This window comes from Nilaparvata lugens, chromosome 13 (assembly GCF_014356525.2).
Source record: "Nilaparvata lugens isolate BPH chromosome 13, ASM1435652v1, whole genome shotgun sequence".
Taxonomy (NCBI): domain Eukaryota; kingdom Metazoa; phylum Arthropoda; class Insecta; order Hemiptera; family Delphacidae; genus Nilaparvata; species Nilaparvata lugens.
This window is the reverse complement of record NC_052516.1, coordinates 15,822,680-15,840,419: the sequence shown is the minus strand read 5'-3', so window position 1 is coordinate 15,840,419 and position 17,740 is coordinate 15,822,680. Positions and strand designations below refer to the sequence as shown.

Below are 17,740 nucleotides of genomic sequence, written 5' to 3'. Positions count from 1 at the left end.
AATTCGATTCATTATTCATTTAATACTAACGGTTGAGCCAATAGCATGACATTAGATCTAGCCAATAGGACGGCCTGATAGGTTTAGTCACGAAACCAAAGCGACCGCCGCTCTAACGAGATTAAATTCTGGCAATTAGAGAGAGACCGTCGCCTCAATTAACAACAGGTTTCCCTTCCGACACAATTGCTAATAAATTAGTATGTAGTTTGCTTCCGTAAGAGGCTAACGACCCTCTGCTTTGGTCATTCAGGATTAATAGGGGTTGATAACGGTAATTTTAAATGGAATCCCAACACATTTTGAAATAACGGGTTGAACCACCTTATTCCTCACTTGACAAATTTATTTAGGTTATTCATTTCATTGAAATGACAATATCAAATTAATGATTTGGAGAGAATCAACAGGATAAAACCAAAACTGTATTGGGTTTACAATAAACTGTATAATAAACTGTATTGGGTTTAAAGAATGATTTGTAGAGAATCAACTGGATAAACCGAAAACTGTATTGGGTTTTATAATACACACTCGTATTATTGACCGAGCGAAGTGAGGTCTAAGATTCAAGTCGACGGTTTTGCATTTCTCTCTATGTTTATATGTTTTTTGTTCATATTTATGTTTTTTATGTTCCGCATTTACAGCGAAACGCAGCAATAGATTTCCATGAAAATTTGACAGGTATGTTCCTTTTTGAATTACGCGTCGACGTATACATAAGGTTTTTTGAAATTTTGCATTTTAAGGATAATACAAAAGAAAAGGAGTCTCCTTCGAACGCCAATATTAAAGTAAAAATCAGACTTTAGAATTATTCCTCATAAATCAGCTATCTAGTGGATTATAATACTACCCGTTCAAAAACATCGAACATCTTGAAAATGTATCTTTCCATGAACGTTGTAGACAGTTGCAGCCAGACCTGATAACAGCGCTCACACTCTCACATTCCGGAACGACACGTCACGGTACGATAGAACAGAAAGTTCTATGTTTATTTAGGATTTTTTCTAGACATTTTAAATTGATAAATTATTTTTTAATTTTTGAGAAAACATAACAACAGGTCAATGTTACTTACTGAGCGCGAGGTCTACTGTTCACAGAACTACTAGTAAAGATGCCTACAGACTTATGCGCCACAAACATGCGAATTTCTCTTTTCTTTAGCTGATGCAATGTCTATTTTACCTGTATTTGTACAGAAACAGTAAGATACAAATAGCATCAGCTGATTAAAAGTGAAATGCGCGTGTTTGTGGTGCATAAGTCTGCACTCACATTTAGGGTGTGATCACATTAAATGCGTGTATGTGCAAGTGCAAGTCGAATCATGCATGAGTCGAAAAATAAAATTTGAAAAGTGTCATTGAAACACGTTGTGACTTGCATGTAGCTGCTTACACTGAACGCACCAGCAAGTGCACGCGATCAGTGTGAGTGTTCTTATTGCTCTTTTCAGATTTTGTTTCTTGTCTGCAAGGTGGGTTCCGAACCACCGGGAATCGATTTTTAAACTCATAAGTTGTATTAAACTCATAATAATATCCTCTACCAATTCGATCATTCTTGACTTAAAATTATTATTCTCTCAAATTATGAGGTCTATTGAATTTTCTCCACCCACGTTTCAAGTTTGTTCTCTCTTTTGAAATCAATTATTGTTCACTCAGTTGTGGAAGGATTGTCAACTTGAAATCATAAATTTCCTCTTCCTATTATTATATCACTCTTGACTTACAATCATCCTTTCAAATTGTGAGGTCTATTGAATTTTTTCCACCCATGTTTGAATTTTATTCTCTCTTGAAACCAAAAATATTCTCTCTTGAAAAAATTCCTCTTTTGTTCACTCTATCCTAGAGATTATCCAGAACATGTTTTTAGTTGTGGGAAGTTTGTTAACGCCAAATTATCAATTTTTCCCACTCTCCTTCAAGAGTGAAATTAATTCACTCGTAGATGAAAATGAAATTCGACTAGAAGTTCTGTGAACAGTAGACCTCGCGCAGTTATAAACCACAGCCTCCTCTGTCCATACTGTCCATCAGAGTGAATTCTGTCGTGTCGGTGAGATATTCGTGTGAAAACTGCTAAAGGCTGTTGGGTTTGGTGTATCAAAAATGCTAACATCAAAAGCTAATCTCTTTCAAGACATACTGGCAACAGGTCAGCCCGAGTTGAAAGCAGAGAAAGGTCGAGAGAAAATGCTATCTTACTTTCAGTTATTAATTACATGCAATTAATAGTGCATACAAATTGCATGCAATTAATAGTCCACACGACAGCTGATTTTTACCAAGTTACATTGAGATATTAATTGCATGCGTCATTGCATGCAATTAATAATTCACTCGTCAGCTGATTTATGATGAATAATTATTCTATAGTCTGATTTTCACGGTAATATTGGCGTTCGAAGAAGACTCCTTTTGTATTATCCTTAAAATGCAAAATTTCAAAAAACCTTATGTAGGCCTATACGTCGACGCAAAATTCAAAAAGGAACATACCTGTCAATTTTCATGAAAATCTATTGCTTTGTTTCGCCATAAATGCGGAACATAAATATAAACAGAATGCGGAAAATAATGAAGAGAAATTCATAACCGTCGACTTGAATCTCAGACCTCACTTCGCTCGGTCAATAATAATTTTTATTAGGCGGAGTTAGAACTTTCAAGTCCTCTCTACCACTCAACCTTAGGTATTCACAATATTATTCTTTGAAATTATAATCCATTGAATCTCCTTCAACCATCATGCAATTCTATCCCCATCTCTAAACCCTTAGTCCAAATTATTAGCATTATGTCGATAAAATCTTGTCTATCCTTGAGTTTTGCAGAATATGTTTGGAGTTGTGGAAAGGTTGCATGTCAGTAATTGTGTTGTCTTCCATAGTGATCATTATTATGTGGAATCATGCCATCAAGGGAGTCCATCATTGTCAATAGCATGATATGGCAGTTTGCCTTCATTATCCCAATGGTCTGGGTCGATTTATTGATTTCTGAATGTGTTTTCCTTGAATTTTCACGCTTGAGGATTGTATCAAATTGTTATTGTCTTGTTTGTATGGGTGTTAGTGATCGATATGATAGCTGGAAACTTGTAATATAATGAGGTGCTTAGAATGGTTCTTCACTGAAATGGGTTCTTTTTAGCTCCTCTATTAGCTCCTATATGAATATAGGTGTACATAAATATGAATATGAGTACAAAAGCATACAAATTTTATAACGAAAGAGGAAATTATAATATATTTATATTTTATGTAATGATATACTTTGTTTGCTGTAATTTGTTAATTTAACATTTAGCCTACTATTCTACACTAATAGCTTCTAGTTACTATTTTGGACTTTTTAGAGTCCAAATTCAGCCCAACATTCACAACTATATGATGAAGTTTTCACTTGAAAATTACTTCTAATTCTACTATCCAAAAAGGAATGTTATTTATACACTATGAACACTGAAAATAGTCATTGCTAATACTATGTGAAAATTACTTCTAATTCTACTATCCAAAAAGGAATGTTATTTATACACTATGAACACTGAAAATAGTCATTGCTAATACTATGTGAAAATTACTTCTAATTCTACTATCCAAAAAGGAATGTTATTTATACACTATGAACACTGAAAATAGTCATTGCTAATACTATGTGAAAATTACTTCTAATTCTACTATCCAAAAAGGAATGTTATTTATACACTATGAACACTGAAAATAGTCATTGCTAATACTATGTGAAAATTACTTCTAATTCTACTATCCAAAAAGGAATGTTATTTATACACTATGAACACTGAAAATAGTCATTGCTAATACTATGTGAAAATTACTTCTAATTCTACTATCCAAAAAGGAATGTTATTTATACACTATGAACACTGAAAATAGTCATTGCTAATACTATGTGAAAATTACTTCTAATTCTACTATCCAAAAAGGAATGTTATTTATACACTATGAACACTGAAAATAGTCATTGCTAATACTATGTGAAAATTACTTCTAATTCTACTATCCAAAAAGGAATGTTATTATACACTATGAACACTGAAAATAGTCATTGCTAATACTATGTGAAAATACTTCTAATTCTACTATCCAAAAAGGAATGTTATTTATACACTATGAACACTGAAAATAGTCATTGCTAATACTATGTGAAAATTACTTCTAATTCTACTATCCAAAAAGGAATGTTATTTATACACTATGAACACTGAAAATAGTCATTGCTAATACTATGTGAAAATACTTCTAATTCTACTATCCAAAAAGGAATGTTATTTATACACTATGAACACTGAAAATAGTCATCACTTTATAAACAAAATACTACACATGCAAAGGCCAACCAACAGCTGTGTGCATCTGCTAATAAAGTTTTAGTGTTGAAGAATTAAAAGGCGAATTTAACTATTTGATGAATTTGGAAACATTACGAAAATATGTTTCTATTTTTAATATGATAATTATTTTTAATTAATTATAATTAATTTCACCTTACAAACCCTCAAGGTTTCTTAATCGTTTAGGTCGTGTTTATATTTTACAGTTTGGCTATATGTGAATTTTGGGGATGAGATATTTTGATTTTCCACAGACGCACTCGCTCACTCATTTTCATATCAAAACGACGAAAATCTCAGCTGCTTTTCCTAGGATGATTTATCCTTTTCATGTCCTTCATCGAGTTTTCCCAGCGATGAGACCTAGTGCAATAACATTTTTATATCATAAACCTACTATTTTCCAAATTTCGTGAAAATCGTTAGAGCCGTTTTCGAGATCCGTTGGACATACATAACCAGATAATCATATAACCATATACAGAAATTGTTCGCTTAATATTTTCAGTATGATAGTGGTCTATATTATTATCAAGTCAATATTATTTGCGAATAAACAAATGTTTATAAACAATGTTAATAAACAAATGTAATCTTCTCTTCTTGTTATTGATTGCTGGACGACTAAATCTGCTTCGCTAAGCACTGTTAAAAATGTAGACTTACTTGAATTATCATGGCACCACTAATTTATTATATCACTCAGAATAATTTATATCATAGACAAATAATGAAATTTAATCTTTTCTCTACGATAATATCAAGACTTGATAGAGAGAAATATAATGATTAGAAACTAATTTCACCAATCTAAACTAATTAATCTCATTAATCATGAATTTTCCACTTGATAAAAAAATACTCGAAATATATTGCCGGCCGTGATAGCCGAGACGACTAAGGCGTTGCACCCTTCAGTCTGCTAGTGCTCCTGGTCGTGAGTTCGAATCCCATCGAATAGGCATGGACGTTTGATCATCTCATAAATCACCCTTGTACTTTCCATTACCCACGCACAAGCAAATAGCTCATGTGGGCATCATCCGCAATAGAAAAGAATATGGAATGTCAGAAACACCTAAAATTTAGTTTGGACATGCGCTTGACCTATACCGTCTTCTCTTATGTATGTATATCTATACTTAAGTTAGTTAGCAAACTGATGTTATTATTACTCATTGTTAAAAACATGTAGAAATTAGTATTTTATTATTATTCACAAATATTAATTACCTGTAGTAAGATTGTTAGGTGACTAGATAATAATTATTATTACGTATGAACTCACACAGTCCCACTGTTATTACTGTAGTGAGGTCCACGTTATAACGGCAGTGTTTGATTAGAAATTGTATTGCTATCCTTGTGTAGCATTCAACAAAGCAGATAGCGCTATCTCTTTCTCGCTTTGCTCTGTTGCCAGATCGTCTTTTAACAATGTAGGATTAATAATTAATTTCACTTTTTGTGTAGTTGAGAAGTTGATATTGTGGTCATTATTCATATAAAATAAAAATACTAAGAAATTGTCAAAAACCACCGATTTATTGATACTTAGACCAGTTTCGGTTGTTACTCCATTGTCAATCTCTGATAATCTCAGTTTATCAGAGATTGACAATGGTGTAACCACCGAAACCGGTCTTTCCAAGTATCAATAAATCTGTGGTTTTAGACAATTTCTAAGTATTTTTATTTGATTAAATTGTTTCAACAAAATATTTCATCTGAAAATTCATTATGAAATTATTGAAAAATATAATTTCTCGCTTAGTAAAATCATAGAGAAACAATAGCGTAAGTAGATATCCCATGGTATAGGGCGTTTATGTCGCAACTTTTAATGTCATCTCAAGCCAATTACTGTCGATTATTGTCTATTTTTACTGTTTTGACTGGGTAAGAGTGTATGAACGGCACAATATGAGGGACTACCAGTGTCATAAAGTTCACGGGAAAGAACTACGTGGACTATCGGCTTGAGATAACAGTAAAAGTTGCGACATAAACTCCCTATACCATGGGATATCTACTTACGCTATTGTTTTTCTATGATAAAATATAATTGATTGTTTTAAACGAGAATGAACAGTTAATATTACATCAATAAATCTGTATCAACTACAGTCTATAGAAGGCATTGACATCGGCAACGTTTTTCTCCTATATTTCTCCACTGCCATTATAATGTGCACCTCACTATAGGAAATATCAATGAGTTAATTTATTGAATAATGAAGATTGAGAAATCGCGTTCCTCCACCCTTTTCATAGATGTTCTCATCTATTCAATAATTCATTTTAAGTCTAGATGACGATGATTCCCAATGAACCCAATTCTATTCCCTTCAAAGGATCTCCATACTTTCAGTTCATTTATTGATGATTGAGGAATTGCCTCGACGTTCCCTACTCATCTATTTGGAAATGAGGAAAAAGACGTTAGGAGCCTGTAACGAGGCGTATAGTAGAGCATTTCCATTTCACGAAAGTGAGCTCTTTGAGTTGACTTTGACTGCTATTCAAACTGAACGCTGCCTTCAACCGCCTCAATCAGCTGATTATGCAAAAGTAACGGCTCATTCTCTATTCATGACGTCATCAACATGCATCACATTCCCTGCTAATGCTGATTCGTGAGAAAATCGTTTGCTAACCGGAATATACTTGCTTTTCATTAGCTATTCTATTGTGTTTTTCGGTAGAAATCATCACAATAATTGAAGAGTTTCATCATTCTCTATTCATGAAGATATCAGCATGCCTCCAGATAGTAGGCCTTTAGAAATGTAATAGAGTTTAGAACTGTCTTCTGGCAGAGTGGAGTGAGTTCTGACCCTCCAAACCCTCCGAATCTCTACCTCACCATAGAGGTCTCAAAACTTGAGGCTGTTCCGTACACTTTTTTACTAGTAGTTCTGTGAACAGTAGACCTCACGCAGTATTCTCAATCACAAGTACCTGATTGAAACTGTCCTGATTCAAAAAAGAAACATACCTGTCAAATTTCATGAAAATCTATTACCGCGTTTCGCCGTAAATGCGCAACATATAAACATAAAAACATTATTTAAACATTAAGAGAAATGCCAAACCGTCCACTTGAATCTTAGACCTCACTTCGCTCGGTCAATTATTTAAATTTATAGACCTTATAGAAATACAGAAATAGACTGGCTTCTCCACACATCTCTGTAATCACTTGTCAGCTGATTTATGATGAATAATTCTATAGTCTGATTTTTACTCTAATATTGGCGTATGAAGGAGGCTCCTCTTTCCTTTTATTATTATCCTTGAAATGCAAAATTTCCAAAAATCTTGTATATAGCCTACGTCAACGCGCAATCAAAAAAGAAACATACCTGTCAAATTTCATGAAAATCTATTACCGCGTTTCGCCGTAAATGCGCAACATATAAACATAAAAACATTAAGAGAAATGACAAACCGTCCACTTGAATCTTAGACCTCACTTCGCTCGGTCAATTATTTAAACTGGATAATCTTTTCCAATATAATTGTTAATATCATTATAAGAGTGAGAAAAAGTGGCAACTGAAATTTTTAAGCTGTCTAATTAATAAGTTATGGGTTGGTGAAGTGCTAACATTCAAGATTCCGTTTTCTTTCCAGATCATAAACGGTTTCGACTATATTATTGGAACTTCTCTTAAAATTTCAAAAAAATGTATCTTCCCAAACTAAAACATTTTATTCCCTATATCGTTCATGAATAAAAAAGTAACATTTTTGTAAATACGATAACTTGTTTATTTTGATATTAATCGCGAAAAAACGCATATTATAACAAAGCCAATGATATACTGAATGTATTATTAAAAAAAACTCCAATGGAAAATTCGAAACCGTTCATGATCTGGAAAGAAAACGGAGTTTAGTAATTCAACAACCCTTAATTCGCTTGTTAGGCAACTCAAAAATTTCAGTTGCCACTTTTTCTCATTCTTATAATGATCTTAATTATATTGTAAAAGATTATCCAATTTAAATAAAAATAAAAAGGTGTGCCGAACAGTCTTAATGTGGCAAGCGTTACTTATATCCTCCTCACATATTTATTACACATTCGAATTTTTCAATTACAAATTATACATTATACTTTAATTATTTATTGACTACCAGAAAGAATGATCACTGGTGAAGTGATTTTTTACTTTCCTAGCCCTATTACTATAGGTAAGGAAAGTATTGCTTTCCGAAAAAAATTAAGGTACCCCAATTTCCAAATTTCTATACGTTTCAAGGTCCCCGGAGTTCAAAAAAGTGGATTTTGGGTATTGGTCTGTATGTGTGTGTGTGTGTGTGTGTGTGTGTGTGTGTGTGTGTGTGTGTATGAGTGTATGTGCGTCTGTGTACACGATATCTCATCTCCCAATTAACGGAATGACTTGAAATTTGGAACTTAAGGTCCTTACAGTATAAGGATCCGACACGAACAATTTCGATCAAATGCGATTCAAGATGGCGGCTGAAATGGCGAAAATGTTGTCAAAAACAGGGTTTTTCGCGATTTTCTCGAAAACGGCTCCAACGACTTTGATCAAATTTATACCTAAAAAAGTCATTGATAAGCTCTATCAACTGGCACAGGTCCCATATCTGTAAAAATTCCAAGAGCTCCACCCCATCTATGCAAAGTTTGATTTTAGATTCCCAATTATCAGGCTTCAGATACAATTTAAACAAAAGATTTCAAGTGGAAAAGATTGATCATAAAAATCTCTACACTCAATGTTCAGTAACATTTTCACCTAAAATTGAAAATAAGCTCGAAGTTTGATAAAATAAAATTATTAAATTGCAAACTGTTGGCAACTGTTGATTCTATTATATCACTCACTATGAAGTGATAGCAGACTTCGTGTGTCTGCAGCGTTATTGTCCTGTCACCTGCTAGCTTAGATCTTTGAATAGTGACTTGAGATGCGCGGGAACACTTTCGTCAGGTGATCAATTTTCATAACTGCAAGGAAAGTTGTGTGAGTGCGCCACACCAGATTTTTGAAATTGTACGTTTTCAAGAAATACGAGAAAATGCATTCTGTATGCTAGTGTATTGTTCCGGACGTATTATCATGCTCTCTTTTTTTATTATTGACTAGCAAGTAACCTGTGCTCCGCAAGGGTCTAATATTAAAACTTGACAAACTGAAAACATGACCTTCTCAAAAATTTAAGAATTTCAAATAAACCTATAACCAGCCTCTGTAAATTAAGAATCTATGCAAAATATGCAAAATTTCAAGTTGAGTAGTTCAGACGTGATGATGCGTCATCCGTGAATTTCCTATCCCGTACGTGTGTAAGCAATTTTTTCCTTTTTGTATTATAGATACAATACTGAAAATTCTACCCAAATATTGAAATTTTATATCAAATAATTATGCAAGTCGGAGGGTTACAAATTTTAACAAATGAACTTGTATACCTTTAACCTCATACAAAATGTATTCTTATTCAATTAAATTTCCGTGAAAGAATTGAATGCTTTCATTCTATAAGTTCTGAATAGTTCTACGTTGAATAGTTCAAAAGCTATTGTGTGCCTCTCGGGTATGAGAAAACAATTGGAATATTTTCACATTTATTATTGTTGATCTGTAACTGCTAATTGCTAGACCACTCGGGGCTCTTTATATTATCTGTTTTCGATCTTTCTATTCTTCTATTATTGTAAAGTGTAGGCTATAGTTTGTTTTTTCAATCAAATAGATTTGAATTTCAATCCGTCCCCATTAGTTCTCATTTTCGTATAATAGATTATCATTATAAGATTTTTGATAGTTCTCAAACATTTTAGAGAATATTAGTAGCACGGTGTCACAAAAATTATTTATCAATTATTCAAGTTATATGCTGTGAGCATACAAAGTTGAAACACAAATGATATTATTGAACTGAAATTTAATTATTAATCAGAGTAATATAATAAGTAATAAATAGATAATTCATAATTAATTATTCATTTAAAGTCAAAATATTGGGGCACCGAGCGTCGCTCGCTATTTTTATTTATTGATAAACAGAACACAATTCTCTAAAATGATCGTGTTTATATTTTACAGCTGGCTTTACGTCAGCCTATGAATTTTGGGGATACGATATTTTGATTTTCCACAGAATCACTCGCTCACTTTTCACTATCCACAGACGAAGAAAGTCTCAGCTGTTTCAGCTAAGGATGAATTATCCTTTTAATGTCGTTCAGCGAGTTTTCCCAAGGATGAGACCTAGTGCAATCGAATTATTATATCATAAACCTACTATGTTCCAAATTTCGTGAAAATCGTTAGAGCCCTTTTCGAGATCCGTTAAACATAAATAACCAGATAACCAGATATAAAGATTTAAACAGATATAAAAGAAATTGTTCGCCTAATATAATAGGATTCAATTATTTTTGAAGTGATTTCCAAGCTCTTAACTGTCAGTTAGTGGCGATAGTCTCGTGAATTCACCAACTACATATTTTTGCTCTATGGCCCGGTTGCACAAAAGCCTGCTAAATTTTAATTATGATTAATTTCCACGTGAACCAATCAGAGAATGTTATCCCGAGAAAAAGGCTTATTTGATTGGTTACAGATGGAATTAAATAGAGAATGCATTTATTCAAATGCTGAAATATATAATTATTATTGAACGAAAATTCAAAATAAATGCTGCAAATCACCCCGAAGACCTCTGCTACTGCAGACATTGACAACAGGGCTAACAGCTAGATGGAAATTCGATGAGAACTACTATCCAAAAATTAGTTGCCAGCCCGGGAATCGAACCCGGTACCTCCCAATTGCTAGTCAGGAATGCTTGCCCTTACACCAAACTGACAATCTCTGGATATCAGCGCCCATTTTATACGAAGCCATAGCGGCCAACTAGTTACAGATGGAATTAAATAGAGAATGCATTTATTCAAATGCTAATTAAGATATAATTATTATTGAACGAAAATCCTAAATAAATGCTGCAAATCACCCCGAAGACCTCTGCTACTGCAGACATTGACAACAGGGCTAACAGCTAGATGGAAATTCGATAAGAACTACTATCCAAAAATTAGTTGCCAGCCCGGGAATCGAACCCGGTAGTTGTTTTAATTAGTTGCCGGTACCGAGTTCGATTCCCGGGCTGGCAACTAATTTTTGGATAGTAGTTCTCATCGAATTTCCATCTAGCTGTTAGCCCTGTTGTCAATGTCTGCAGTAGCAGAGGTCTTCGGGGTGATTTGCAGCATTTATTTAGGATTTTCGTTCAATAATAATTATATTTGATTGGTTCTCGTGGATTAAATGTTAACAGGCTTTTGTGCAACTGGGTGTATATCTTTTCAATCTCTATCCTCTCTTTATTTTCTTTTCTGAACTTTCTGTATCTCTTAATATCTTTAATGTACTTTAACAATATTCCATAATTTTCAAAGATTGTTACTCCAAGTTAGTGCGCCACTATATATGCCGCCAGGAGCCATTCCAAGGCACAAATTGAACCTCGCCGTGTTTTCACTAATGAAAATTGAGGCACTGTCACATTATGAATGTGTCACATTAATGCACTAGTTTGCTTATTAGGCAGGGAGTGGCGGGGCTTTCAAACTTTAACCAACAATAACCTAGTTTACTGTGGATTAGGGAGAGACTGAGAGATAAAGAGAGAGAGAGGGTGTGTGATAGAGTCAAGAGAGGGTGAGATGGTGGCATAGGTGAGAGATTGAGGAGAGAGATATGGTGAGAGAGAGAGAGAGGGTGTGTGTGTGGGTGAGAGATAGAGCCAAGAGAAGGTGAGATAGTGACATAGGTGAGAGATTGAAGAGAGAGAGTGAGACGATGAGAGAGACAGGGTGAGAGATAGAGCCAAGAGAGGGTGAGATAGTGGCATAGGTGAGAGATTAAGGATTGATTGATTGAGTAGTTTATGTATGTATATTACAATATATACTGGCTTTTACACGTATATACAATAGCTTACAGTACAGCAAAATTATAGATGAATTTACATAATATAGACTAAGAAAATAATTATTGAACGGTATATGATATGAAAAAGCAATTTGTAATATAATAACTATAGATAATTATATTGTTATGCGTCTACATAAATTGGCGGAGCTTTGCACATATCAATGTCCATTCTACGGAAAGAATATTCAAAATATCCTTCCCACTAACTCTCTACCAAAAGAGTTAGCGAGAGAGAGAGTGATGGTATGTGTGTGTGAGAGAGAGAGAGTGATGGTGTGTGTGTGTGTGTGTGAGAGAGAGAATGATGGTGTGTGTGTGTGTGTGTGTGTGAGAGAGAGAGACAGGGTGAAAGATAGAACCAAGACAGGGTGAGGTAGTGGCATAGGTGATAGATTAAGGAGAGAGAGAGTGAGAGAGATAGAGATAGAGAGAGTGAGTGAGGGTGCGAGACAGGGTGAGAGATAGAGCCAAGAGAGGGTGAGATAGTGGCATAGGTGAGAGATTGAGGAGAGAGATATGTTGAGAGAGAGAGAGAGAGAGAGAGAGAGAGAGAGAGAGAGAGAGAGAGAGAGAGAGTGAGACAGAGGGGGTGAGAGATAGAGCCAAGTGAGGGTGAGATGTTGGCATAGGTGAGAGATTAAGGAGAGAGTGAGAGAGAGATGGTGAGGGTGTGATAGTGGTATAGGTGAGAGAAAACTGGGACACTGCTAAGTTAAGTTTGAGATCTTGCACTTAGTAAAGTTTTAGCTGGTGGTGAAAATTATACATGAGCTGCTCCTTTTTCAAAGTTGATAATGATCTTCTTCTTTTCTCCCTGTTCTTATCGGTCTCCCTCTGCTTCTCCGATTTACAGAGCAGAGAGCGTGTATAACACTTTTATATTATTTATCAACAAAAGTTTTCTTGAAATGTATTTTACTTCTTAAAAGTTAGTCAGCCTTCTCCGTATTGCTTCGTTCTCAACTGTTGTTACTCCAATATCTTCTTCTTCTTCAATTGCCGCAGAATATCACTGTAATTCATTTTTCGCCACACTGCACAGAAAGCAGCTGTTTTCCAGTCCCTACGTAGATCTGAAAGACCTTGTTTGCAGACGACGTAAGAAAAGGGTTTCTTTTCCGGTCTAGGCCAGAAAGTTGTCTCTTTCCAGCCGCTCATGGAAGTAGTTAATAAGTCATCCGCTAGATCGGGCGAGTGTCCACTTTCATCATCAACTGAAGTCGCCATGATTTCAGTTCCAGTTTCGAATCAAACTAATTCGCTTCGCAACCAGTTTTATTCAATTATTTATTGTTGATTAGTGCATTCCGAATTTTCAAAAATGCTTGAAGATGACTGTGGTATTCCAAGTGAAATTTTAAAAGAATCTGAAATCCTGACTGCAAATCTTCTACCACTAAAATCAAGAGATAGGTACGATAGCTTAACGAGTATTCTTTATTTTGTATTCTTTATTTATTTTGTCAGCAATACCTGTAGTGTGGCGAAAAATATCGTTCGCACCACGGGCAAAAATGTTTTTCCAGCTCTCAATCTTTTCTAGTCCTCGGCCTACGGCCTCGGACTTGAAAACCGATTTCGAGCTGGAAAAATCTCATTTTCTGCTCTAGGTGCGAAATATACTATTACCGAGCAACTCTCACCTCATTATAATAAAATGTATACTTGAAAGAAATTTAAACTGGCAGTGTCTATGAAAGTTTGATGACTGTATAATTCTGAAACCATGATTGTATTTATTTATTTATTCATCATTTACAATCAACTTAAGGACAAAGAAACAGACTACAGTCCAAAACTTCTTTTCATCCCAATTTCATAAAATAAATTGTCCAAATAAAGGTTATGTGCGACTTTCCAATTCTTCACTAACTTCCACATTGAAACAAAACACAAACACTTGAAACAATTAATTTAGAATTTAGAAAGATTATTTAACTGTTGAATTAAGTCCATTCTCATTTTCTTCCTCCTTCTGATCTTAAAATTATAAAATCTTATCAGATCTTCTGATTATAAAATGTAATACTTGAAAAACATCTAAACTGGTAGCGTTGATAAAAATTTGATGATTGTATAATTCTGAAACCATGATTGTATTTTACTGTTGAATTAAGTTCATTCTCATTTTCTTTCTCCTTCTGATCTTCTGCTTTGTACTTGTTTGATTCTTCTGATTATCTCTTATCAATTAAAGGCGCGAAGAGTCATTCTCTAACAAAAATCAGGATACACCTTTAGTGTCTGTTCATATTGTATTAGCTTTCACAATGAATAACTTCAAATACATTTAATATCATTCAATTAATGAGAAGGGTATACAGAACTGTAATTAAATAGCATGTTACACCTTTTTAGATACCCATCTTACAATATGTAAGGCTAGGCACCGGTTAGTCAAGACACGAATAGTCACGTTTAGTCACAATACTTCACATAGTTGCTTATGAAGACATGTCTAATTACAATGACTAATCAGTGTTAGTTTCATCATAAGCAACTATGTGAAGTATTGTGTCTGATCGTTTAATCATTTATTTAATCATTCAGAATTACACAACTTACAGAAAAGTACAACAGGCTCACGCCCAAAACGGTTCAAATCCTAATTATTTAAACAAAAGTCCAAATGTAGCTAGGTTATGTGTCACTTAACATTCTTCAATTACACACTCAATTTACAATTCAAAACACACAAAAATCATTTTTAAATTGAAAAAAAATACTTCTAAATTAAATTAAATCAATCACAATTAATTAGCAAATTCCAACTTTGAAAAAATCATGTCTTGTCTTGTCTTGACTAACTGGTGTGCGCCTAGCTCAAGTAAATTGCATTGTAACAACATGTAGTTGACCGAGCGAAGTGAGGTCTAAGATTCAAGTCGACGGTTTGGCATTTCTCTTAATGTTTATATGTTTATATGTTGCGCATTTACGGCGAAACGCGGTAATAGATTTTCATGAAATTTGACAGGTATGTTCCTTTTTAAATTGCGCGTCGACGTATATACTAGGTTTCGGAAATTTTGCATTTCAAGGATAATATAAAAGGAAAAAGGAGCCTCCTTCATACGCCAATATTAGAGTAAGAATCAGACTATAGAATTATTCATCATAAATCACCTGTCAAGTTGACTATAAATTTCATGCCATGACGCATGCAATTCAATATCTCGATGTAACTTGGTAAAAAATTAACAGCTGTGCAGACTATAAATTGCATGCCTCATTGAATGCAATTTTCATGCACTATTAAAATAATAGAATGCAAAGAACAAAAGCTCGTCTGGGCGCCCAGATGTCTTCTGGTTTTCTCGCGCTAAATTATTCTGGAAAGCATTATATATGATAATTAAACCTTGTGTAAGCATGATCTGATCAAATAAATAGTTAGTGTATCAGTGTGGAAGTGCTCATGGTTTGGGACGTCGTTATAACTGCGCGAGGTCTACTGCTCATAGAACTACTAGTATTACATTGTAATCCCTTGGAGGAAATGCTTTCAAAATCAAACTTGACACAAAATTGCGAGACAAAGTATATAAGCTAAACCTGTACACAAGGTAGAAGCTAATAATTAGCAGCTACCATCAGTCAGAATATTTGATTTTAGACTCTTGTCTTGTTCCCTTGTATACGTTAATTGTATTTCCTTACGTCAGTATTAATCTTTAATCAATTATGTTTGTGTTCCAAGATGTAATCCCAGACAGAATACACGTCCATGCAGTTTCAATCAGAGTTCAGATATTATGTTTACGTGTAAGAGCTAGCATAAACACATATTATCATGTGCTCTGACATGACCTGGAGTCTGAAGTATGCTTCACAATGATGATATAGTTATAGGATGTAGGTGTATAGTGTATGGTAGATTCCTTTGTAGTGTTCATTGATTAGCCTAGGTACAATATAGCAATATAGCTACTGCACGTTGAAATCCTTATTACTCATTAAATCAAAACTTGATCCATTCTTCCTATATAGTCCTGCTGTTTCCTTTCCATTTCCTCCTTCTCCTCTTCCTTCACCTCTTCCTCCTTCTCCTCCTGCTCCTCTTTCTCCTCCTCTTCCTCCTCCTCCTCCTCTTTCTCCTCCTCCTTCTTCTCCTCCTCCTGCTACTCCTCCTCCCGCTCCTCCTCCTCCCGCTCCTCCTTCTCCTTTTCCTCCTGCTCCTAATTCTCCTCTTCCTTCTCCTATACCTCCTTCTCCTCCTGCTCCTACTTCTCCTCTTCCTTCTCCTCCTCCTGCTCCTTTTTCTCCTCTTGTTACACCCCATTCTCAATGTTAAGGATAGATGAACAATAGTTGGAAGTATTGGACCTAGTCTCGTGAATAGTTACATCTGAGGAAATCCCACCGATAATGACATGAAACATCAGGTTAAGAAAATGAATTAAAAGAATTTCTAGTGCAATCAAAATCTATATAAAAGCGAAATGGCACTCACTCACTCACTGACTGACTGACTCACTCACTCGCAGAACTAAAAATCTACCGGACCAAAAACGTTAAAATTTGGTAGGTATGTTCAGTTGGCCCTTTAGAGGCACACTAAGAAATCTTTTGGCAATATTTTAACTCTAAGGGCCGTTTGTACAGTGACAGTTTAAACTAAATTTCATTTTAAACTGGATTAAATCCGTATCAAGTCTCGTTTGTTATTTGTTTCAATTTGAGTTTAAGCCACCAGCTGATTAAATTCAGTTTAAGCTTTGACTGTGCAAACGGCCCTAAGGGTGGTTTTTAAGGGTTTAAAGTTCTTCTTTTAGCATGTATATCCTTCTTATTCCAATCTCTTAATTATAATTGAAAAATGTCCATACCATATGTTAATATAGAACTTTAATCTAGAGAGAGTACCTCTTCGAAACAGTTGTTAACTGGTAACTAAATTAATAATTTTGTCAGGTTGGCATTAAGTTGAGTTGACTTTGTTAGGTTGGTACCAAGTTGAAGACTGAAATGCATTTATCGCGAAAAAATTATTGGGCACTGTTACTCCAATCAGAGCTATTCCTGGGAATTATATTATATTATTATATTACTAGCCGTCAGGCTCGCTTCGCTCGCCATATCCGTTTAGCCAGACGTTTAGTCTGGACCCCCGACTGGATCGTCCTAACATAATTATGATGAAAATGAAAAATGCAGGCGAGCGAAGCGAGCCTGCTTATCTCATTCTTGGACGATCCAGTCGGGGGTCCAGGAGGCGGTGCCACCTGGCTAGACGGATATGGCGAGCGAAGCGAGTCTGACGGCTAGTGTATTATAAAGTTCAAACAAAACCAAATAATTAAACCATGTAAGAATACGAGTTGAACAGAATCGGAGGTAATTAAAATATTTACTAAAATGTTCTTAAAAGTTCGTGA

The 17,740-nt window shown here is 34.7% G+C and overlaps 1 protein-coding gene across 8 annotated transcripts in view; it reads left to right on the top strand.

The window, feature by feature from the left end:
- Positions 1–17,740, top strand: part of LOC111052380 (diacylglycerol kinase eta) — a 260,041-nt gene that overhangs the window by 127,544 nt on the left and 114,757 nt on the right. The window lies entirely within an intron of this gene.